This window comes from Lipotes vexillifer, unplaced genomic scaffold (assembly GCF_000442215.2).
Source record: "Lipotes vexillifer unplaced genomic scaffold, Lipotes_vexillifer_v1.1 scaffold53, whole genome shotgun sequence".
Taxonomy (NCBI): Eukaryota; Metazoa; Chordata; class Mammalia; order Artiodactyla; family Lipotidae; genus Lipotes; species Lipotes vexillifer.
Window position 1 is genome coordinate 1680501 of NW_006791814.1, and position 5285 is coordinate 1685785.

The following is a 5285-nucleotide window of genomic DNA, read 5'->3' on the forward strand; positions in this document are numbered from 1 at the left end:
CTTAAAATCCCCATACTGATCCAGGTTCTGGGAGAGCAGCTCAATGGGCAGGAAAGTGTCAATGTCACTCATTCCTTATTGCCTGGCATGTGTCAGAAATGGGAAACTATATAAAAAGACATAGTCCTGACTTGGGTACTCACAGTCTGGTCCCTGAGGGGAAGAAGACAAATAAATAAAAAAGTATAATGTCTTGATCATGAGAAGTGATTACGTACAAGGCAATCTCTAAGATTGCTTCCAGGGATTCTCTGTCTCTTGGTGTTCACGTCCTCACCTGATCCCCTCTTTTGAGTGTGGGCTGGATTTATACTCTTGCTACTAATGAATGAATACAGCAGTAGTGATATATGTCATGTCTGAAGTTAGGTTATAAAAAGACTGTGACAAGTGACACACCTCCCTCTGTCTCTTTCTCGCTCTGTATCACATATATTAAGGGAAGCAAGCTTCCACAATGTGAGCAGACCTGTGCCCCCAAGGAGTGGTGAGGAACTGAGGCCCTCTGTACAACAGCCTGTGAGGAAATGAAACCCGCCAACACAAACCACAGGGGTGAGCTCGGAAGTGGATCTGTCAGCCCCAGTTGAGCCTTGAGATGTCAGCAGACCAGGCTGACACCTCGGCTCTAACCTCAAGAAAGACCTTGAGCCAGAAGCACCCAGCTTAGCTGCTCCCAGAAACCCTGAGATAATAAATACTTGTCATTTTAAGCTGCTACATTTGGGGTCATTTGTTACACAGCAATAGGTAACTAATACATGACAGCACAAAAGGTTTTCCCAGAGTGGCTTTATAGAAGTTATAGTCAAATTGAGATGTAAAACAACAGGTGTTTGCCAAGTGACAAAGGGTATTCTAAACAGTGGAACAGTCATAGATACCAGAGGAAATAGTCAAAATTTGAACTGGATGGAACACAAAGTGTGTCTTAGATGCGGTTGGGGCAGACGTGGGAGATGAGGTCAGAAAAGTGAATAAGCGTATACGATGGGCTAAGGAGTTTTAAATGCAAAATCAGATTCCCCTTAAAGAATTACTATCCAGGAACTTCCCTGGTGGTCCAGTGGTTAAGACTCTGCGCTCCCAACGCAGGGGGCCCGGGTTCAATCCCTGGTCAGGGAACTAAGCTCCCACATGCTGCAACTAAGACCCGGTGCAGCCAAATTAAAAAAAAAAAAAAAAAAAAAAAAAATTACTGAACAAATGAGAAAGTATAGGAAGGCCAAGAATCTGAAAAATCCTAGGGATACTGGACCCTTTAAGTCTGTAAATTCAGCAACCTTCACTGCAATTGATTTCAAAGCTACAGTTCTCTCTGCCTCAGGAGTTTTATTTTATTCTTCTCCTAATCACTCTTTATTGGCATTAATGTTATAATAAACTGCGATGCCTATATCTTATTGCATGATTATAGGGCTCAACCAAAGAGTTACTGACACTGTACCCCACCCCCAGTCTCAGACATAGATCTTAGGGGTCCCTTAGAACTTCTGTGCTTCACATAATAGATGTGGAGAATAGAGTCAGGGGTGGACCCTTGCCCTCCTTCTCATAGACTGTAAAGGGCTCCTACCCTATTTGTAGCCTAGTCAGGGTTATAATGCAGTGCTTAGTGGGAAGGTTCTGAAGTTAGAGAGGCTTGGGTTAAAATCCTGGTTTTCAGCGCTATCTTTGTGAGCTAGGATAACTTACTTAAACTCTCTGAATCTCAATTTCTTCATCTATAAAACAGGGATTGGAGTAGTGCCAGCATTACAGGTTGTGGTGTGGATTGAATGAGATGACATTCAGTCTCACTGGGGGGTGTGCATGCACAGGATTTCCTCACCAGGAATATTGCTTTTACTGTTATTCATGATGTGACGCAAGGTTGTCTCCCAAACTAATTGTCTTGCCTTTTCCTTGTTGCTGACTGTAGAATGATTATGTGTATGAATCATGACTCTGAGTTCTAATTACATGTTATCAGAATCAGCAGACTAGGTGTACTATTATCTATTGCTGCATATCAATTTACCCCCAAATTGAGTAGCTTAGAACAACACACATTTATTGTCACACAGTTTCTGTGGGTCAGGAACCTGGGAACAACCTAACCTTTGCTTTAGGGTCTTTCAGAGGCTGCAGTAAAGGTGTTGGCTGAGGCTGCAGGCTCGTCTGAGGGATTGACTGGGGAAGGATGGCTTCCCAGTTCACTTGTTGTTGGCAGGATTCATTTCTTTGAAGGCTGTTGGACTTATGGCCTCAGTTCCTTGGTGGCCGTTGCCTGCAGGCCACCCTCAGTTACTTGCCATGCGGTCCTTTCCAGCTTGTTTCATCAGAACAAGCACACAAGAGCCAGAGTGAGAGTGCCAGCAAGAGGGAGAGTTGTGATCTTTCATAACCTCATCTCAGGGGTGACGTCCCACCACTGTTGCCATATTCTAGACATTAAAAGCAAATGACTAGATCCAGCCCACAGTCAAGAGGTAGGGTTACATGAGGAAGTGAATACAGAAGAGCAAATACCAGAAACCGTTGGGACCAGGGGTGCCTAATTTTTTTTTTTTTTTTTTTTTTTTTTTTTTTTTTTTTTTTTTGCTGTCCTGGGCCCTCCCACCTTTGGGGCCTCTCCCGCCGCAGAGCACAGGCCCCGGACGCGCAGGCTCAGCGGCCATGGCTCACGGGCCCAGCCGCTCCGCGGCATGTGGGATCCTCCCGGACCGGGGCACGAACCCGTATCCCCTGCATCGGCAGGCGGACTCTCAACCACTGCGCCACCAGGGAAGCCCCCAGGGGTGCCTAATTTGCACGTGTGTAAAACCTATAGCCAGGTGGTAGGAGTGCAGTTGGCATTTACACCGATACCAACATGGTAGGATTTACTGAGGATAAAAGCTCACAGCTCAATGACCCTTGCTCCTGTGGCAGGAGTCCGTGCTCTCTCTTGCTCTCCCAATACATGTAGATTGAGTCTCTGGTCAGAGGCTCTGGACATCATTGGGATAAGAGTCCTCATGTAGGGTCCTCTCCAGAGTGATGGCTTAAAGAGCTGCCAGGGGGAGAGGCTGTCTCTGCACTGACCTCGGGGTCAAGCATCGTGAACTTCTACCCTAACCTCCACCCTCTCCCCTGCCCAGCTGTGTGTGTGGGGTGTGTATTAATAAGAAGGATTACTTTTTAAAAAAAATATTTATTTGGCTGCACTGAGTCTTAGTTGTGGCATGTAGGATCTTTCAGTTGTGGCATGCATGCGGGATCTAGTTCCCTGACCAGGGATTGAACCCCGGGCCCCCTACATTGGGAGCACAGAGTCCTAACCACTGGACCACTAAGTAAGTCCCAAGAAGGATTACTTTAGATCAATGAGATTGTTTTGTACTGGGTGATCTTTTGTTATGTTGAAAAATTCTATGAGAAGTTTAAATTATTCGATAAGGCTGCTTCTGGTTGATTTCCACTTTTTATGTCAAAACAACTGGAGTGGATCTAATGAAGTTCATTGTAGATCTTAGACCCTTCTGAAGCTTTAACACTGATCATTCTCTCCATTCAGAATCTGTGGTCACATGCCCACTTAGCCCATCACTGGGTCCTTGAATCCCAGCCCCATCAGAGCTTTAGGACCCTGAAGGGGGGTTTCTCTGAAGCTGGCTCAGGGGTGAGGGTTCACTGAGGGGAAGTGACCTTGGAATCCAAAACAGGGTTAGGAGAGCAAGTGGAGTCACCACCACCCAGATGCCATATCAAGCATCCACTCGAAACACATCTCTCAAGAAGCCCATATTATGTCTGGGACATGAGAGGTCAGCTAAGTCCACATTCAAGTTTTCATTCAGCATCTCCCCCCAGTGCCCACTGCTCTCTCAGGTTATATCCTCCAACTCACTCCTGGCTCCCAGTCACTGTGTTGATAGAATTTATTTCATCTCATCTGTACAACAGTCAGGAGCCATTTGTATCATTGACTCCAAGTTATGAAGTGTGAACTGAGATCCAGAGAGATGAAGTGACTTAGGAAACAAGAGGCTGAGCCAGGGCTGGAATTTCGGACACACCAGATTCTAGGCTGTTTCCAAAATATAGCTCAGTACCAGCTCCCAAGAGCCAGAACTTCTAATGAGTCCTAATTACGGGGGGATAGTGTCAACATCTGTCATTCCTGGCGATGGGTCTAACAGATGAGAACACAGAGACCCTTCCAGCCTAGCCTAGCGCCTTCCCGTCACACAGCCCAGCCAATGCTTATCCATCCCCCAGGCTTCAGCTGACATGGCCCCCGTGCCCCAGTTCCTGAGCAGGCTCCTGCCACAGCACAGGTACATGGAATTATAAGTGTCTGCCACACTCTCGGGGCTGTGAGTTCTGGAGGGTAGGAGTTGGGTACTATTGCCAGCACCTGGCAGAGTGCCTGCTACCAAATAGGCACTCAGTAAAAATGGATGGTGCTTGGGGTATGACTGTAGCCATTTCCCAGTGGGACCTCCCAGAACAGGTTGCTTTATGCAGCCCTTAAACTGAAATGATGCCCTTACTTCTGTGTTCTCTCCGTTATAGCACTGACCTCACTGGATGGCCATGGAATGTTCACTCATTTGCCTCCTGCCTTAGTCTGTGTTCTCCCCAAAGTAGACCTTGAGATAAAGGTTTGGGGGCAAGCAGTTTATGGGGGAGGGGACAGCAGGATGAACTGTGACCGAGGGGGGAAGTCAGGGGGAGCAGGTTCTGGCTGTGGGTAACTGCGGCTCAATCCCACTGGAGCTTTCTGAGAGGTGGCATGGAACACAGCTCAGGATTGATGCACTGGGGTGAGGAAGCTTGGAAATTTATCGACCAACTCCCATTCCTCAGTGATTTCGGCCTGTTCCTGGGGTGTTAATTCCCCAGCACTGCCCTGTAGACATTTGTGCACACAGGAACTGTCTGCAGATAACGTCTGGGGTAGGATGGCAGGGTGAGTGAGCAGGGTACTAAGAGCATCTGTTTACTCCTCATTGGGGCAGCAAGCTCTTTAATAAGACTCACAGCTGAGGTTTATTGAGAGCTTGCTGTGTGCCTGGCACATGTATGATCTTAGGTAGTTTTCACAACCATGGGATTGCTATCATCACTCCCATTTAAGGATGGGGAAACTGAGGCTCAGAGAAGCTCCCTAACTTGTCCCGGCTGGTGAGTGGCAGAGCCTGGCATCCTTCCTGGGTGTGTCTGATTCCTCAGCTGGTGCTCATTCCACTCCATTGCACCTCTAACAGTGCTTTACAAATAAGATGATGATTGGGTTCAAAAGTCGGTAACAGCAGGAA

General features: G+C 47.1%; 1 non-coding gene across 1 annotated transcript; it reads left to right on the forward strand.

The window, feature by feature from the left end:
* The first annotated feature begins 1052 nt into the window (after positions 1-1052).
* On the forward strand, positions 1053-1125 carry TRNAG-CCC (transfer RNA glycine (anticodon CCC)). The gene has a single exon. It is a non-coding gene; the product is annotated as a tRNA-Gly (tRNA).
* Positions 1126-5285: the final 4160 nt, after the last annotated feature.